A 20,824-nucleotide genomic window follows, 5' to 3' on the forward strand; every position below is an offset into this window, starting at 1 on the left:
TTAATTTAAATAGTTAATTAATTTTATATAAATAGTTAATTAAAAATAGTGAATATAAATAAAAAATTAGAAGATAATTTTAATTATTTACTTATAACTATGAATATTATATGCTGAAATAAAAATAATTAGTAATAAAATCTAATAATATAAGATAAATAGTATAATTAAATAAATATATATATAAATAAAATAAATAAAAAATATTAAAATTTTATAAAAAATTAATATAAAATAATTTTATCAATATAAAAATTTATCTTTCTGTGCTCTATTTATTCTTTCTTGTATTTCACTAATTTGAAAGGATGCAAGGTGATGGGTTAGGATGGATAGGTGATCTCTTCCTTTTGTCCATCTTTTTCAAAATTTTAGAATCAAACGGTAGATAGAGTTCTCCGTCAGATCTTCCCATGCACCGGCTAATCTTCTACGGTTCAAATACCAGCAGGCGACGGCGAGCGAGGCGACGTCTCTGTAGGGAAGAGATGGAGGCGGAGGCAGAGGTCCTGGAGCCTTTGGAGCTCCCTTTCTCCGACCTCCTCCTCCTCTCCTCATCCGCTTCCTCTCCCTCTAGGGTTTCTTCCTCCCCAGGAGCTGGCGAGGCTCGAATCCCTCTCTGCCGCCGTGATGCAAGCCCTGGGTCCGTCGGGCCCGGCCTCTTGTCGATTACCGGAGTCCCCAAAGCCCCCGCCCTCCGCCGCGCCCTCCTCCCTCTCGCCCGGAAGCTCGCGCTTCTCGACAACAAGGATCGCGCTCGAATCCTCAAAGTAGAACCCTCTTGACCCACTTTGTTCTACCTTTTGATTCATTTATTATATTTTGTTACGATCTTATCATCAGCCTAGGGTTCTGAAATTGATCTCAGTGTCTTAAAGAAAAGTTTTTGATGAGGTTTTCATGGTGGAGTCCACTGAAAATGCTTTGGTTTATATCTAGTTTATCTTTATGAGATTTTATGATGTGAAAATTTGATCGAATCCTGTAGTTAGAATTGAATTGCTGAAATGCTGTAGTTATAATTCTGGATGGTGGGTGGGAGTTTGCGGGGGCTTTAGGGTTTATTGGTTAGGAAGAGACCAGGATTGAACTAAGGGGAAAAGAGGGGAGAAGAAAGAGAAGGTGTATTAAATTTTAGAGCATTCCCAGCTCTATTATATTCAGCCCTTTAGGGGTGATAAGTTGAAAAATCCATCATTTCATGTTACATTACATTGCTCTCTTTTTTCGTTGGAATGGGGTTGGCTACAGAGTATAGCACTAAGGAAAGCTCCATATGGTGGATTTTTGCAACTGTGTCAGGTTAAGATCTATCCTCTAAGGTTTATTGTTCAATTTCTTCTACAAAAAACTTAACATCAAGAAGTGCTTGCCATTAAACTTAAAAGGTCAATTGCATGTAGAAAGTTCTACTTTGTCGGGCACTTTATGTTCACGCAGCCTGGAGGAATCCTCTGAAATTAAATTTGAACATGGAGAGAGTGCTGGAAAAGGGATGATTAGAGTATTTAATCTAGGAAGTTGCACGCATGTGTAACTGACAAATTATAAGTGAACAAGTTCAGTTTGAGCATAATCCCACGTTGGTAAATGAATGCTATGTGATTTTATTCATCAACTTGGTGCATAATCCTCCAGACATGCTTAACTTATGGTGGCATTCATATAGTCAATCTCTTCCAGTGAGCTACTCCTTGGGGAGGAGGTAGATGCACCTAGATTTTGAAATTTTATCGGTGAGGCATGGAGGTGGTTTTAATCATTTTTCTGTGTCCATAATGAATCATTAGTTTATGGAATCAACATTAATATCTATTGTAAAGAATTTTTTATGTTTACCATATATGAGTTCTATTGCGAGTCTTCTATTGAAGAAGACTCTTGCTTCGAGGGTCCTTTTAGTGGCCAATGCTGGCTTTAGTGAAAAGAGTGTCCTTGTGAGGGTTTTTCTTGTATTATTGTGGAACATAAAATTATTATTGAATAAAATTCACAAAGTCATAAACATTAAACCTTTCGTATGATGTTGAAATAACTTTTGTTTGAAGAGATAGCAGTGACCTGAATTCATGATCATGGAACTTGAATCCATTAAAACCCAGGAAGTCTGAATCTTTAAGACTTATCATTGTTTTATCTATCCTTTGCTACTTGCTCATATCAAATTGCTGCATTCACATCATTTCAGAAGGTAAGTTCAGTATTAATTTAAGAATTTAAAAATTCAGAACCTCAGCTTATGAATCTGATTTTTGTTTGTCCCACCTTTATTACAAGTTCTTATTAGATATGTTAAAAAAAAATAATTCCTTATCTGATGAATCTTTTTTTTTTTTTTTAGCATAGCCAAACTATCATTGGGCTTAATCCATGACTCTGATTTAAACATTTAACTTATAATGTTAAATAAGTGATGTTCTTTGGTAGGTTGTCATTCATAACTGGTTTACTCTTATATAATGTTTTACAATGTTTCTTTTTGACCTCAATCTTCTTGAAGCAAGAATAATTTATGCTTGAAGTTGTTTGGTTTTAATAATCATTTTATTTGAGTGCTTAGAATACAAAGACCATGTCAGTGTCCAGGTAAGCTAATACTTTACCTAGTTTTACATTTTCTTAAAACGGCTTTATTTAGCGGTACTTGACACTTAGTTCACTGTTCATGCCAAAAGTAATGTGCTGTAAATATCTAACATGACGTAACTCAACATGTGGATGTTGTCATGAAAATAAAGACTATAAACACATAATACATATATTTAAATAAAAGAAAATAAAGGCTGGAAATGATGTCATAGCATTGGTTAGAAATAGGTTTCCCTCTCAACAACTGAAAAAAAAGAAGAAGAGAAAAATACAGTATAAGCTTAGATCTGGAGAGCCTGTTTTAATTGACACACATATTTAAATAACAGTAAGCATATCGTTCAAAACTTTACATGTCTTCATAAAGAAAAAACAACTTATTGCATATGTAATATTTTCTAACATAATTCTTACCAAAACTATTTGTAGCTAACTTGATTATGAACATCATTGATTAAAAATTGTTGATGCATTGCAATATATGGATGATAAAGCACTAAAGTCAACTATCTTCTGGACCCCAATTTTGTCACAAAGGATTCGGTATATATAACATAACAATACTATATGCGGTAGATTACTATATGCAGTAGATTACTTTGATAGTTATTTTAGAAAGCACTTTCTTGTCCGTATACTCATAATTTCTTTTAAATGCAGTTTCTCTGAAAAAAACATTTCAGGCATTTGCTTTAATTTCTGTTTATTTTGAAGAATAAATGCACAATGATATACACTATCTCTCACTAGTATAATCAATTAATCATATCAGATACATAGGGAACCATCAAAAGATAACTTATGGGTGATGTTTATTTCAGGAGCATGGTTTAGGCAGTGATGTTCCTCTGAAGAATCCAGATAGGAGTGTCTCCTCATTTGCCTTGCAGTTAAAATATGGACAAGATTCAAGTTTGGAGGCAGCTTCGGGTGGTCTTAGCATTTCAGAGCAAAGCAGCCACAGTGAAGAAGATAATTCATTTGTTAATAGGTTCCAGGAATTCAATCATTGTGGGTTCGAGCAGCTTGGAAAAACTTTTAAGGAACTAGGTCTTTGTATGATGGAACTTGGACTTCGCGTGGCACAGATTTGTGATAAGGCCATTGGTGGCAGAGAACTGGAACAGAGCATTATAAACTTGGGTAGTGCAAAGGGACGTCTTATTCATTATCATTCAACATTGGATAACCTTATTCTCAAAGAGAACTGCAGGAGAATGAAGAAGGTATATTCGGCCGACCTTTGTCTTCAAATTTTCATACTACTATGTCAGGAGGCTCGTTTCCAAGATCAGAAAGGGAGCCCCGGATGAGTTGAATGCAAAAACTTGCTTGATTAAAGATAGGTTCTGCAGAATTTCTTTGTCCAGTTTGTGGCAGCAATGGCACTATGACTATGGAATCTTGACTGTTCTAACAACACCATTATTTATGTTGCCTTGCCAAACAGAAGATTGTTCTTCTGTGTCAAACAGTCAAGAGTGCTCTTCTCCTGATGGGCATACATATTTGCAACTATTTGACTCTAAAAGGAATAAACTCGTTGTGGTGAAATCCCCACCTGAGAGATTCATCATTCAGGTAGGGGAGGCAGCTGATATCTTGTCGGGAGGTAAGCTGTGCTCTACACTTCATTCTGTTGGCAGACCTGTCGAAAAGGAGAACTTAAGCCGGGAGACATTTGTTGTCTTCCTGCAGCCATCTTGGGACAAAACTCTGTCTTATCCTGCATACCTTTTAGAGTCTAAAAGAAATGGGAAGTTGTTGTCAAGCAAGGAGACATCCGGGTCCTGTGACAATGACAATGCTTTGCCAAGCACTGTGGTTGCTGGAACTCAGGAACCACTTGAGCTAATGCAAGAAATCCTCAGAAAAATTCCACCACTATCCTCTCGTTTGAGAGATGGGATAACATTTGCAGAATTCTCACGTGAAACTACCAAGCAGTACTATAGTGGCAGTGGAACCCAGTCTATGAGATAGCTAAGTTGTTTGATGAGTATTTTCTGGAGGTTGTCAACATCTAATCAATTATAAGTTTATTATTTAATTCAAACATCAGAGAGGAGTTATGATTCTTGGAGGTTGCAACACATGCAAAATTTTGTTTATAAGCAATCGGTTTTGTTCAGCTTTTACGATGCAGATAAAATATGCGGAAATAGCCCAAACTAGAATAAGGTATTAGAAAACTTGGGATCATAGCTTACACGCAGAGGGGGAAAAATGCATTCCTAGGGTTCAACAAATTGTGCATCAGTACATATGTGCAGATTCCCTTCTCCTTCACAAGCTTGACATGGCCTGTGTGTTTACGTTTACCTTCAGCTGTGTTGCATGTTCCAAATGGCAGTAGTCAAGATGGTTGAGATAAGAGTCAATACTTATTTTTGTGAACCTGGAATCACACAGAGCATGGCATTTTGATTCAGTAAATCCTCCTGGCAAAAGTAATCAAGTAATCAGGACACATAAGCAAGAGTTATGTTCAAGGATTTACAAATTGTACCTCAAATCCTGCCAAGGATCTGCAATAGTTAGTGTTCGTAAGCATGGTGCTTGTTGAACCACATTCACTGTCTTTGAGGGACATGCTGGACCTATCAAGTTTGATTGACCAGGGATACTGATACCCATTTGCTGTCAAACCCACGTGGGACGAAGATCGTTGCATCTTAACACCTCTTGGAATGCTCCTTCCTTCCACTGATGGCCTTTGCCTGCTTGTTTGCCTTTCATATGAATCAGTTCGTCGTCTTGGTGTGCTTTGTGACCGTGCCTTTGCCCTTGAAGACTCTGTGTTAGCCATGTAGTTGGGGTAAAAGTGGTGGTTGAAAGAAGTTTGTGCTGCATCAGTTACAGGCACAGCTGATAAGTATTGGGGACTGCTTTGTGCTGTGGTGAATGGGAACTCCTCAAAATGCCCGATATAAGCCCTTGGGCTTGTATAAGTTAGTGCTGGTGGAGCAGATGATAACTGTTGGTATTGGTCTGCCCTGAGAGGCAGACAAGTATTGCCATAATATATAGAGGGTCTGTGATCCTTTATGTCGGTGTTTGTGATGGGATAACTGTTTCTGCTCTTTGTACTGCCCCTCGACTCACGAAGATCCATTTCCCCACTTTTGACATTCTCCTCTGCACATCTGTCCATCTCCTACATTCATGAAACATGTCTCATAAGAACAGTAAATCTGAAGACCGCTTCTTTAAAATTTAGGCTAATAGCCAAAGCTTTTATATGTTCTGTTGATGTCTAAACTTGACGACATAGTCTCCATTACTATTGACTTACATATGAATGTTGGATCTGCGACGCTGTGGTGATCTCCTGTATACGGACTGCCTTTGTGAGATGGCTTGGGACTCTTCAACCATTCTGATCCTCTGGGCACGTGCTCGGGCTTGAGCAGTCACCAGTGCCTGCATGCAGCGGAGAGTAGCTGTAGCTTGCTTCCTCACCAGGTGGCCTCTCACCAATGCTTGCAGTTTCACCAGACCTTTCAATGCATGTAAAGCTTTCCTTGCCTGCCGATGTAGAGTGTTTTTATCTTCTCTATGTATAACTCTATAGTGTCTCATCGAATTTATTAGTCACATTTTTTCTTTCTACCATATATAAATGCTTCTCCCAAATATAATTTTGTTGCCCAGATCTTACTTCCTCTGAGCATTTGATGATATATTCTACGGTCCTGCCTTTCCACATATATTTCTAGTAATTTTTATGTAATGCATGAAACTTGTATATTATCTGTCTTCTCATTTTTTCTTTTACTTACTTTGCAATTCATTATTAGCTCCATGTAATTAGCTGGAACTTGGATTATTATTAAAATATTAAGAAGACAACGAATTGCAGAATGAGAATATTTATGGTTCAGGTAAACATACAAAAATGCTCTCTCATTATTTACTGTGCTTATATAAATGGGCCCATGTATCTGGTGTTACAATATGGGTATCCTCAGAAGTCAAAAACCAAAACTTTCTTGTTTGGTTCCTACATCACTCTGGATATTATGTTTATTTTCATACATTTCTCAAAATGAATCTTTTCAAATTTTAATGATGATTGATTCTCTGGACAGGAAAAATGGACCAGCAATGTGTTAAAGAGAGGAGAGGAGAAGATGAAGTACCAGATACGATCTAAAGACGGCCTGAATCTTGATTGCAGCAGCCTCCTCAACAGCACTGGATGTTTTACCAGTGGTGGTGGAGGTTAGACTCATCACATCTGCTGCAGCCTGTGCAGCAGCAACGGCAACACCTGCTGCTGCGGCTGCTGTCACTGCTGCAGCCGTTGCATGCCTCATTTGATCAATCTCAGCCTCTGACCGTGCATTAGTGGGTGCACTTACTGTTTGGTCTGGAGATGTCGAACCCTTCTGTGCTGCTGCTTCTTGTCTCCGGAAGCTCCATCTATTCTTCTCCTTTGGGTGGGCAGTGGGATTGGATCTGATTGGACTTCTGTTGGCGATGAAGATGTTAAGGTCTCACCTTCATCCTTCTCCTCCCTCTTGCACATCAAGAAACTTTTCAGCCATCTTCCCGCCTTCTCCATTGCCCCTCTAAAGCATTTTTACAAGAAGGATTCAGGAGCCATTTGCACCTATATGATACAAAGAAACAAGCCTCCATACATCTAATATCGAGTGTGACTTATGTCTGCTTTTAATCTCTGGTAATTACGACCCAATCATCATTATTCATCCATTTGACTCCTTTTCCTTTTGTCTCTGGGATGGTGGAGTGATCTGGGGCTTTTGTTTGTTTATTAGGTGCAGGCCTGCAGGAAGAGAGGAGAGAAATATATGAAGGTATTTCCCTGGCAAGCCACTTGCAATCCTCTGTGAGACTGATCCAATGTTTTCTATTATCGCAATTCCTATATTTTTTTTGTAGTGAATAGCCAGCAAGCCTTATCTTGTCCTGGAGTTATTGAAGGGATGAGCAGGGAAGTATGGTTTTATGGATTATTGAATGGCGAGGGTCATGTGGACGAAAGGGTCATGAACGTTGCTGGCGATCGGTAGACAATACTTTCTGCTTGTCAGCATCTCATGTCAAGTTGGGTCCATCATTGTCAGCATTGGGTGCTAATTTCCAGCACCCAATGCACCAGCTTTTAGCTCTTGTACCTCTTTCCAGCAGAAAGGTTGACCTGTCATGCGTCCTTCTGGTACTCATCGTGAGAAAACTGCCATCTTTGAATGATGATTAGAAATTTAGAATTGTTCAATTAGCACATCAATTGGAGAGCAGCTTTCTACCAAAAAAAAAAACAGAGAGCTGGTAAGGTTGCTGCATTCGTACCTGCATGCCATATGCTTAAAACATGAAACGGTCTCTCTCTGCACATGAGTAAGACTATATATCTGACTGTCCAAATTCTGCAATGGTGGGATTCTCATGCATATCCCCTTTTTTCGATTGTGGTTCTTTGCATGGTGTTCTGGTGGAGATTTTCTGTGCTGATCATACTACCTGTTCTATTTGAAGCCTTACACTAATTATGGGTTACACCATGATATCTTCATGGAAATTTGTCTGGTTCTGATAGCTCTTACACTATTTGTGGGTTACACGTTTCACATTTGTTTGTTTTATTACAGTTGCATCACAGTTGGAAGCAGAGCCTCGTGCTCTGATGGAAGCAAAATTCAGGGGGTATCTGTTGTTGAAGAGGATAAAAAGACCTATTTTAGGTTATGGAAAGCTTTCTTTTGGTGATTCCCATCAATATTTTTTGGCATTATCCATTCATAATAGTGAAAGAAACGGAAAGGGGATAACATTGGGTCCATACAATTTGAAGGAGATCCCCACGGGAGGATAGTTAATTGTTTGATTGTATTATTGCGCAATACATTGAGGTCCAAGATGGCACCTTTGCAAAAGATGCCACATTTTGTAATCCCTGATGATTACCCCATTATGACTTAGAAAAATAGCTTTTCCCTAGAGATTGCAGGCTTCGTTTTCTTATGGGATCATCTCTCATCACTTGTCTTTTGTCCTAGGCTGATTTAAAGAAGCAAGGCAGAAGAAGAAGTTTAGAAAGTTGAACCACAAGGCCATAAGTTGATGCTTGTGCTTAATGGAATGAATAGGTGATAAAAAGACACTTCATGGAGTACATGTTTGACTTGGCCTTATATTAGGTAATATGATTGGAACGGTATATCACAAGAACCAGAACACAAAAAATGGAGAAAGAATAAAGAAGAGGGAGAAGGTCAAATTTCTGAGGTCATATGACTGGCCCTTTTGAGACTTTATAGGTTTTTAGAAATTTTTATTATCTCATAGCACCAGATTTAGGTTGAGCACCCACAAAAGAGTTGCTTTGCTATTTTTCCTCAGAGAATTGTCATTTTTTTTAAGACCAATTATCTAAATTTCTTCTGGTTGGCTGATGATAGGGATCAGTGTTGCCCAGCTATGCAACCCAAGAGGGGGGGGTGAATTGGGTTTTAAAAAATTTAGGCTTAACTAATTACTTATGAAAATATATATCAAAAGCTTGATGAATGAGGAGAGAGACTTTAGTTTGAGATTAGTTGCTTAAAGCAAGAATGCAAGGATATAATGAGAATTAAAGAGAAACAATAAAGCATGCACAAACACAAAGATTTATAGTGGTTCGGTGCCAACCTTGCACCTACATCCACTCCCCAAGCTCCTACTTGGGAATTTCAATCCACTATACTTTGTATTCAACCCGAATACAAACGTCGGAACCTCCGACACTAGCTATCCCAAGCTAGTCCACTTATTTTCCGGGTACAAGCCAACCCAATACACTCCGATTTCAGGTTCGGATCAACCTTCCCTTGTTTTGGAAACCCTCCAAAACAAAACAATTACTCACAAGATAAATCAGTTTAGAGCACAAATAAGTACAAGAATAGCTCCTTAAATGAGCGAGTATAACAATAAATACGCTTTACTCAAAAGAAGAAGCCCTTCTTTGATTTCCTCAAAAGGATGAGAAAAGGAATAAATGCTTGAGGAGTTGGTGAGCTTTGATTGAAGGCTTCTTGAAGGCTTTAAATGAGCTCTTGAATGAGGTTGAGAAGTTGGCTTGAGAAACCCTCTCTTGAATGCACTTGAATGCCCTCTTGAATGCTCTTTCTTTTCTCTTTTCAAATCTCTTGAATGCCTCTTGGATATTTGGATGTCTCTTCTTGTTGTTTTCCACCTTTTGAAACCTTTTATAGCCTTAAGAAACAAAGGAAAACAAACTAGGCAGAAAAAGAGCCGTTAGAGCACAAAAGGTGAGCATTAAAAGCAACTAAATCTGGCCAAAAACTAGCCGTTACAGGCAAATCCCGTCGCAGGGGTCGACTCATGAGTCGACTCATGCTTCAGGGGTCGACTCATGAGTCGACCTCTGTTGCAACATCCAGAAAATCAAGTTTCTGGAAATTTTGGCCCACACTAACAGAAGTCGACTCATGAGTCGACTCATGCCTTGTGGGTCGACTCATGAGTCGACTCACAAGCCGTGCCAAGCCAAAAAGGTCGCATGCCAACAGGATTTTTGCGTGCCAATCAGCTCATTGTGCCATGAGTTGACTCATGAGTCGACTCATGCACTTCAAACCTTCATAACTTCAAAAATATAAGTCCAAAAATAATGAAATCTTCACCAATAGATCACAAATCATTTGTTCTACAAGATGATACCATCAAATCAGAGTTTTGATGAAATTATGATTTTGCCCCTGTAGAGCATAAGGACTTTTTCAACATAAAAATATTTGTATCCCTTCAAACTATTTTGTAATCATCAAAATCAATCTAGGAGCAACAATCTCCCCTTTTTGATGATGGCAAAACATTTGAACAAAAGCATTTATATGAATCATGAATTTCAAAAGATTGCATTTTAGGTGCATATGCTTGAAAAGAGTATGATTCTTTTGTCATGTGATACAAATGGTTATATGCATAAATAGTTTATCCATTTGCTTAAAGATTGGAAGATATGCTCATTGGATAATTGTTTTGATGGTAGAGCAGAAAATTTGATTTTATTATCAGAGCAAGCTGTATTTTGAAAAATTTTCTCAATTCTCAAAACTAGTCATGTGTGCCAAAGCATATTGAATAGTTGATTTGGAAAGAGTATTAGAGAATTTAAGTTTAAGATGTATCAAAGCAAGAGAAATGAAAATCTTGCAATGTATCAGTGTAGGGAAGACAATTTTACAATGTATCAGAGAAAAATTTAGCAATGTATCAGAGTAGTAAAAACAGTTTTTCAATGTATCAGAGCAATGTATTCAATATATCAGAGTAGGTTGGAGCCTATCAGAGCATATTCAAATGTTTACAGCAAATCAGAGTATTAATTTTAAAAGGTACTTATTTGCAGTATACTTGGCATTTGTACTTAAAATTATCAATTTTTTAATTTCTCATAATTTGTAGTTTTTGCTTTTGATAGATATCTTTTTGTTTAATTTCTCCCCCTTTTTGACATCATCACACAAGGTTAACTCCTCCTTTTTCTGAAACATTCTTTAATTTCTTCTTCTGTAGAGTTTACTCCCCCTTAATGTAGCAACTATTAACAGCAATCATAAGATGATAATACCACAAAGAGAAGACAATATTCCACAAAGGAGAAAAATATAACCAAAGTATGATAAACATCATTACAAAGGAAAAAAAATAAGATGATATCATAAAACCATAATTGTTTCAGTACATAGATCATAACATAAAAAGCCAACTAGCACATGTCAATACATGGCCCCAAAATACAGATCCTAGAAAAGACAAAACACTAACACCTAGGATCTAGAAAAGATCAAGATAAGTCAATGATCGGAATCATCAGAAATGTGATAAGGAGCAGATGGATCTGAATCAGAAGTGCGTCCTCTACCCCGTCTGCCTCTGGCACGAGTGGAAGTACTGGTACGAGCAGGCGAGCGGGAGGAACTGGGTGGCTGAGAATGCTGAGAAGCTAGGGACTGAACAGAAAGGGTAAGTCTGATGGAATCAAGTACAGTCAGTGCCCTGGAAACAGCCTGAAGAAGAGCAGTGAACTGGGTAGTCGCATAGTCACTCGATCCTCTGATCTCCTTCCTTAGTAACTCATAACCGCCCTCAAGAGCTCCTCTAAGTCTGCCAGCCTCTGCAGTAAGATCAGTGACCTCAATCGAAGACTCCTGTGGCTGAGGATGGGCCAAGTCAAAGACTTGCCCCTGCAAGTCAAGGACTCTGCCAGTCAATCTCAAAATAGTGCCCTCAAGCTGCTGAATCCGGATGGACTGATCTGTCATCATCTGATACACTGTGGAGATGTGGGGAGTCAAAGTCTGATCAGAAGAAGTAACCCCTGGTGCAAATGTAGTACTGCTCCACTGACTAGACAATAATGAAGCCACACGCTGTGAAATCCGCTCAATCTGATCATCAGACAGTGTGAACTCTGACGGAGGTGCTCTGCTCTCTGGCTGATGCACTGGTGTGGGCATCTGGTAAACTCTGAAGGGCCAGCCTCTGGATCCGGAAAGAACTGTATATCTGGTGAAGCTGCCCTGAAGTCATGAATAGGAGATGATGGACCTTCTTCTTCTTCAGCTCTGACTTCAGTTCTGTCTCCAGCTGTCTCCTCAGCTCTCTCCTCTGCTCTCTCCTCAGCTCTCTCCTCAGCTCCCCTGAACCAACCACCACCAGTCTTTGTGAAACCCATTCGGTGCAAGGTGTGTAGGTTGAAAGTGTCAACATGAGATAGCTTGGTAGGAGCCTCCCCCTCACAGCTAACACCAAACCTCCTAAATACTCTAGTCAGGGCCATACCAAAAGGCAAATGTGCCTTAGATCTGTTCAGAGTTTCTCTCATGGCCTCAATCATAAGTGCCGGGAGGTTTAGGGGGGTCTGTGTGATAATGTGAAACATAATACATATATCCCTGCCAGACAGTAGATCGTGCCTACCACTCCTAGGGAAGAAGAGTTTGGTAACCATTTGATGTAAAATTCTCATCTCAATAGGTAATATCTTTGCTTCCAGTTTATTCAGATTCCCTTGGTAGGCACCCCCAAGAATAACACTAACACCTTCTTCTTTCACAGGGAGTTCCATATAAGCATAACCTTCACTAGGCAAATGTAAAATCTCCCCCAAGATAACAGGATTCAGACAAATATCAATCCATTTTACAGTTGAAGTTACTGACCCATTTCCATAAAATAGATTCTGATAAAACTCCCTAACTAGGTCAACATAGGTGACTTCTTTAAGGGTACAGTAAAAACTCCATCCTTGATTTTTGATCTTGGTTGCAAAAGAAAATCCCTCATTTTCAAAGAACCGGAAGTCTATGTTTTTCCCGGTTTCTACTTTTCTATCTGAAAGAGGGTTCTTACTGGGGCTTTGAGAGGAATGTGAAGGACCTTGAACTGAAGTTGGAGTGGGAGCAGTGGAGGACTGTGCAGCTTGCCTTTTCTTTCTGACATTTTCTTCAAGTTCTCGGACAGACTTTCTCCTTTGGGGAAGCTTCATCTTTGGAGCCATAATCTCTTTAATAGCAGGCGAGGAGACTTGAGGAGCAAGTGAAAGAGTGGAGGAAGGATCACAATAGAGTGAAATGGAATTATGGTGGAGAAAATGGGTGGATTTGAGAGGGACGGTGGAGTGCTAGGGCACGCTCCAACCGTGATGAACAAGGGAAGAAGTCACAAAAAGACCTTTCCCCAAGAGGCGATTTGCGGTGGAGAGAAGGTGGGAGAAGTTCCACAAGCTTGAGTCTTGGAATGGGAGCTAATGGAAGTGGGGAGGATGGGTTTCGGAAGGAAGAAGACGACCGTGTGGGTCGGCTCACGAACAGCAATCCTTATATAAAAACCTTAAGCCCGTTTGGAAGTTGGTGGGATTTACAAGTTTGCCATTGAGTCGACTCATGGGGGTCGACTCATGAAGTTCAGAAAATCAGGAAAAATGTGAATAAATTCCAAAAAAATTTGAACTTTGGGGAGAAGGAGTTTAGCTCTAAGATAAGTTTTTAGAATGAAAAACTTAAGCTTTTGGGACCAAGAAAGGTGTTGGAAATTAAGCTCTAAGAAATTTTGACAATAAATCATGGGAAATTGAAAATTAATTCAGGCAAATGGATCAAGAATTCCTAGATTTCTCCTAATTTCACAGAATCTATCCTCACTAAGATATCGGCTAATTGATTTTCGATGCAAACATATTCAAGAATTATATTTTTGTTTTGAACATGTTCTCTTATGAAGTGATGTCTTATTTCAATATGTTTGGATCTTGAGTGTTGAATAGGATTTTTAGATAGATTTATGGCACTTGTGTTGTCACATCTTATTGGTGTTTCATTAAGTTTAATTCCAAAGTCTTCGAGTTGTTGCTTAATCCACAAGATTTGAGCACAACAACTTCCGGCTGCAATGTATTCGGCCTCAGCCGTAGACAGTGCTACCGAATTTTGTTTCTTGCTAAACCATGAGATTAGGTTAACTCCAAGAAATTGACAAGTTCCACTAGTGCTTTTTCTATCTAATTTACATCCAGCAAAGTCAGCATCAGAATATCCTAATAGATCAATTTGTGAGTCCTTAGAGTACCATAACCCTAAAGTTTGAGTACCATTTAAGTATCTAAGAATTCTTTTAACAGCATTCAAATGAGATTCTTTAGGATTAGATTGATATCTAGCACATAAACAAACACTAAACATGATATCAGGCCTACTTGCAGTTAGATACAATAATGATCCAATCATGCCTCTATAGTATTTTAAGTCTACACATTTACCTTCATCATCCTTGTCAAGCTTACATGAGGGACTCATTGGTGTGCCAATGGGTTTGGAGTTCTCCATTCCAAATCTTTTGAGTAGTTCCTTGGTGTACTTGCTTTGGGCGATGGAGATTCCCTCTTTTGATTGTTTGATTTGGAGTCCGAGGAAGAAGGTGAGTTCTCCCATCATGCTCATCTCGAACTCCCCCTGCATAAGCTTAGCAAAGTCTTGACAAAGAGATTCATTAGTAGACCCAAAAATTATGTCATCAACATAAATTTGTATAACTAACATATCATTTTGATTTCTTTTGATAAAGAGGGTTGTATCTACATTACCTCTTGAAAAACTATTATTTAGTAAAAATTTGTTTAGTCTATCATACCATGCTCTAGGTGCTTGTTTTAATCCATATAGAGCTTTATTTAATTTAAAAACATGATTAGGAAAAGCATGATTTTCAAATCCAGGGGGTTGTTCTACATAAACTTCTTCAGCAATAAATCCATTTAAAAATGCACTTTTAACATCCATTTGAAATAATTTGAATTTCATAAAGCAAGCATATGCAAGTAGAAGTCTAATAGCTTCTAATCTAGCAACAGGTGCAAAGGTTTCATCAAAATCAATTTCTTCTTCTTGATTATATCCTTTAGCAACCAATCTTGCTTTATTTCTAATTACATTACCATGCTCATCTAATTTGTTTCTAAAGACCCATTTTGTGCCAATTATTGAACAGTTTTTAGGTCTTGAAACCAAAGTCCAAACATTATTTCTTTCAAATTGATTAAGTTCCTCTTGCATTGCATTAATCCAATTATGATCTTTTTCAGCTTCTTCAATGGTTTTTGGTTCAAGATGAGATACAAAAGTACAATGATTAAACACTTCTCTTAGTGAAGAGCGAGTTTTTACCCCATGCATAGGATCACCAATAATTAACTCCTTAGGGTGGTTGTGAACATACCTCCATTCCTTGGGTAGGTCATCTGTACCTTGAGGTTGTTCTTGAATTTCTTCACCTCTCTCATCTTGTTTGTCTTCTTGTCCCTTGTCCTCTGGAGTAGCTGAATCTTTCAGAGTGATCTCCTTCATACCTTCTATTAATGGATCTGCATCATCAACACCCTCATTCTTCCTCGAAGGAAGATCGTTAGATTAATCAAAGACAACATGAATGGACTCCTCAACTATTAGGGTTCTTTTATTAAAAACTCTAAAAGCTTTACTAGTGGAGGAGTAACCCAGATAGATTGCTTCATCTGATTTTGCATCAAATTTACCAAGTCTTTCCTTACCATTATTTAATACAAAACATCGGCAACCAAAAATATGAAAATATGCAATATTTGGTTTTCTTCCTTTCCAAAGTTCATAGGGGGTTTTCTTAAAAAATTATCTAATCAAAGCACGATTTAGAGTGTAACATGCTGTGTTAATAGCTTCCCCCAAAAATATCTTGGGTTGCTTTCACAAAGCATGGTACGGGCCATTTCTTCTAAGGTTCTGTTTTTCCTTTCAACTACCCCATTTTGTTGGGGTGTTCTAGGAGCAGAGAAGTTATGGCCAATTCCATTTTCATCACAAAATTTTTCAAAGTCTTGATTTTCAAATTCAGTTCCATGATCACTTCTAATATTTTGAATTGAAAATCCTTTTTCATTAGTGACTTTTCGATGAAATTTAGTGAAGATATGAAAAGTTTCATCTTTGTGTGCCAAAAAGAAAATCCAAGTAAAATGAGAGTAATCATCTATAATTAAAAACCATATCGTTTTCCTCCTAGACTAGTGGTTCTAGTTGGTCCAAATAAGTCCATATGCAAAAGCTCTAAAGGTCTAGAAGTTGAAACAATATTTTTGGATTTAAATGAAACTCTAGTTTGCTTACCTAGTTGACATGCATCACAAATTCTATCTTTTTCAAAATTCAGTTTAGGCAAGCCATGAACTAATTCTTTCTTAATTAATTTTGAAAGAGAATGCATGCTAATGTGAGCAAGTCTACGATGCCAAAGCCAACTAGTCTCATTAACTTTAGCATTTAAGGATACTAGGCATTGCATGTCTAATTTAGCTAAATCATTTAGATCTACCATATAAACATTGCCATGTCTATGACCTATAAATTTGATGCCATCATTAATAGGACTAGTCACAATACAAACAGATGATTCAAAAACAACTTTATACCCTTTATCACAAAATTGACTAATGCTAAGTAAGTTATGCTTTAAACCTTTAACTAACAAAATATTTTCAATATATTTGGAGGGAGTGATACCAATGTTACCTATCTCGATAATCTTTCCTTTGCTATTATCTCCAAAGGTGACCATCCCTCCATCCTTAGCATCAAGCGTGATGAATTGTGATTCATCACCAGTCATGTGTCTCGAGCATCCACTATCTAGATACCATTTCCTGTTTTCTCCATGGGATGCTAGACACACCTGCAAACAAATGTCAAGTTTTTGTTTTAGGTACCCAAGCTTTCTTGGGTCCTTTTTGGTTAGTCAAAATGGTTCCTTTTGGAACCCATATTTTCTTTATAGTTGTGCTTGCACAAGTGTAAGATTTATGTCCTATTTTACCACATTTAAAAAAATAATATTGGTAGACTTGTTACTTGAATAGTTTACATAAATATTTTTCAAAAATTTTTGTTTCTTTAAGGGGTTATAGCCAAGTCCAGCCTTATCATATACGGCCTTTTGATTTTCAAGAATCATATTTAGTTTGTTTGAACTTAAGGTGAACTTATCTACTATAGATTTCAGCTTGTTAATATCATTCTTTAGGCTTTGGTTCTCTTGAAGTAAAGTAGATTTTTCAATTGAAAGGTTTTCAGCTTGTTTTACTAAGGATTGATTTTTCAATTTCAGTTCTTTGTTTTTCATTCCTAGTTTCTTCAATTCATCAATTAAATCATTGAAGGCTTCATGCAATTCTTCAAAAGTGAATTCACTAGGGATTTCAGAAATTACCTCATTTTCATGTGCCATAAGGCACAGGTTGGCTTGTTCTGTTGAAGTCTCCTCATCGGAGCTTGAGTCATCGCTCGCACTCCATGTGGCCATCATTGCCTTCTTCTTAAACTTTTTGGGACCTTTCTTCAGTTGTGGACATTCGGATTTGAAATGCCCCGACTTTTTGCACTCATAGCATATAAGGGGTTGATCTTTCTCTTTCTCTTTGCTTTGTTCCCCTTTTGTGATAGGTCTCTTTCTCATCCCCCGTTTCCTTTTTCTTAGGAACTTCTTGAATCTCCGGGTGATGAGTGCCATCTCTTCATCCGTTCTTCATCTTCTGTGTCGTCAGTTTCTTCATCAGGAGAAGCTGTGGATTTGAGGGCAATGGTTCTTTTCTTTTTGACTTCATCCTCTTGATGTTGCTTCATGCTAAGCTCATGAGTCATCAAGGATCCAAGAAGCTCTTCTAGAGGTAGAGTGTTCAAGTCCTTTGCTTCTTGGATGGCAGTCACCTTGGCTTCCCAAGTTCTTGGCAATGACCTGAGAATCTTTCTTACAAGCTCACTGTTAGTATAAGATTTGCCAAGACTCTTCAAACCATTAATTATATCAGTAAAACAAGTAAACATAGCAGTTATGGACTCATCATGCTCCATTTTAAATAACTCATATTTATGTACAAGCATGTTTATTTTAGACTCTTTTACTTGATTTATTCCCTCATGGGTTACTTCTAACCTATCCCATATTTCTTTAGCAGATGCACAGGTAGAAATCGATTAAATTCATTTGCATCAAGTGCACAATAAAGAACATTCATAGCTTTAGCATTTAATTGTGCCAATTTCTTATCAACCTCATCCCATTCTCTTTCGGGTTTGGTTGACTCCTCACCATCTATAATCTTGGTGGGTGTGTGAGGACCGTTCACTATGATACTCCACATATCATAGTCTAGTGCTTGTATGAATATCTTCATCCGAGCTTTCCAATAGGTGTAATTAGACCCATTGAAAAGTGGAGGTCGGTTGGTGGATTGCCCCTCGGCTAGAGAAGTGCCGACGTGGATTGCCATAGATCTTTGGCTCTTTGATTGTTAGATCAAAGAAGGGCTAGAGCACCGGGCTCTGATACCACTTGTTGCCCAGCTATGCAACCCAAGAGGGAGGGTAAATTGGGTTTTAAAGAATTTAGGCTTAACTAATTACTTATGAAAAATATATATCAAAAGCTTGATGAATGAGGAGAGAGACTTTAGTTTGAGATTAATTGCTTAAAGCAAGAATGCAAGGATATAATGAAGAATTAAAGAGAAACAATAAAGCATGCCACAAACACAAGGATTTATAGTGGTTCGGTGCCAACCTTGCACCTACATCCACTCCCCAAGCTCCTACTTGGGAATTTCAATCCACTATACTTTGTATTCAACCCGAATACAAACGTCAGAACCTCCGACACTAGCTATCTCAAGCTAGTCCACTTGTTTTCCGGGTACAAGCCGACCCAATACACTCCGATTTCAGGTTCGGATCAACCTTCCCTTGTTTTGGAAACCCTCCAAAACAAAAATAATTACTCACAAGATAAAATCAGTTTAGAGCATAAATAAGTAAAGAATAGCTTCTTAAATGAGCGAGTATAACAATAAATACGCTTTACTCAAAAGAAAAAGCCCTTCTTTGATTTCTCAAAATGGATGAGAAAAGGGATAAATGCTTGAGGAGTTGGTGAGCTTTGATTGAAGGCTTCTTGAAGGCTTTAAATGAGCTCTTGAATGAGGTTGAGAAGTTGGCTTGAGAAACCCTCTCTTGAATGCACTTGAATGCCCTCTTGAATGCTCTTTCTTTTCTCTTTTCAAATCTCTTGAATGCCTCTTGGATATTTGGATGTCTCTTCTTGTTGTTTTCCACCTTTTGAAACATTTTATAGCCTTAAGAAACAAAGGAAAACAAACTAGGCAGAAAAAGAGCCATTAGAGCACAAAAGGTGAGCATTAAAAGCAACTAAATCTGGCCAAAAACTAGCCGTTACAGGCAAATCCCGTCGCAGGGGTCGACTCATGAGTCGACTCATGCTTCAGGGGTCGACTCATGAGTCGACCTCTGTTGCAACATCCAGAAAATCAAGTTTCTGGAAATTTTGGCCCACACTAACAGAAGTCGACTCATGAGTCGACTCATGCCTTGTGGGTCGACTCATGAGTCGACTCACAAGCCGTGCCAAGCCAAAAAGGTCGCGTGCCAACAGGATTTTTGCGTGCCAATCAGCTCATTGTGCCATGAGTTGACTCATGAGTCGACTCATGCACTTCAAACCTTCATAACTTCAGAAATATAAGTCCAAAAATAATGAAATCTTCACCAATAGATCACAAATCATTTGTTCTACAAGATGATACCATCAAATCAGAGTTTTGATAAATTATGATTTTGCCCCTGTAGAGCATAAGGACTTTTTCAACATAAAAATTATTTGTATCCCTTCAAACTGTTTTGTAATCATCAAAATCAATCTAGGAGAAATATTAGGTCTCCTCTAATCAATCATCATATGATTGATCTAATTGACATGGGCTAAATCAAAGTGCCAAGCAACCTTATTGAAGACCCAATCTTCTAAATTGGCTAGGTAAGTGGAGATTGGTGGGGATTCCCCCATTACTTTTCTTAGACATCAATAAATTGATCAGATCAGCTAACAAAACCAATTAATTAACCATCTCTCAATTACTTGCCTTAGACACCAATAGGTCAATTGGTCCAAATAGATTAGCTCAAGCGAATTAGATCTTTAGGTTAATCGATTCTACATATGGGATTCAATTGATTTGATCAACAATAATTGCATGATCTTATTACTTAATTGATCTAATCCTAATTAATACATGACTCAATTTAATCAATTACTTAATCAAATTAGACCCATATCATTCAAATCAAAAACCTTAGATGCAATCTAATTACATGACCTAATTTTTGATTTTTTTTATAACCAAAATTCTCATGCATAAACACAAATTTCATATTTGAAAACTAAATTTTAGATCTAAATTTTTTGCATGAAAGATAAGTTTTAAATCATAAAAATAATTTTCAGATTTAACATATAAATATATATCTCATGTATGTATATTAAATTCAGATCTAAACTAAAATTCAGATCATAACATGATATCATATATCTCATATACAAATCATGAATCATATTGAAAATAATTTTGTAACCTAAATATACAATCATATATCTCATATATAAATCATGAATTAGATCAATAAAATTTTAGATTTATGCATGCATCCACATATCACATAATTATGAACTAAAAATCATTTCAGAACAAAATTCAGATCTATGCATGCTTTGACATATCAACTATATATTTTAAAATTAAATTTAAAATAAAATTTAGATTTAAAATATTTATCTATACATCTCATATATTAATAAAAAATTAAATTTTAAAACTCTTTTCAAA

The 20,824-nt window shown here is 37.5% G+C and overlaps 3 pseudogenes; 2 read left to right on the forward strand and 1 right to left on the reverse strand.

Moving 5' to 3' along the window:
* Positions 1-422: 422 nt before the first annotated feature.
* On the forward strand, positions 423-8,023 carry LOC140852580 (uncharacterized; annotated as a pseudogene).
* LOC140852581 (protein IQ-DOMAIN 19-like) lies at positions 5,078-7,156 on the reverse strand (annotated as a pseudogene).
* Positions 7,609-8,553, forward strand: LOC140852379 (uncharacterized; annotated as a pseudogene).
* Positions 8,554-20,824: the final 12,271 nt, after the last annotated feature.

Source organism: Elaeis guineensis, chromosome 11 (genome assembly GCF_000442705.2).
Source record: "Elaeis guineensis isolate ETL-2024a chromosome 11, EG11, whole genome shotgun sequence".
Taxonomy (NCBI): Eukaryota; Viridiplantae; Streptophyta; class Magnoliopsida; order Arecales; family Arecaceae; genus Elaeis; species Elaeis guineensis.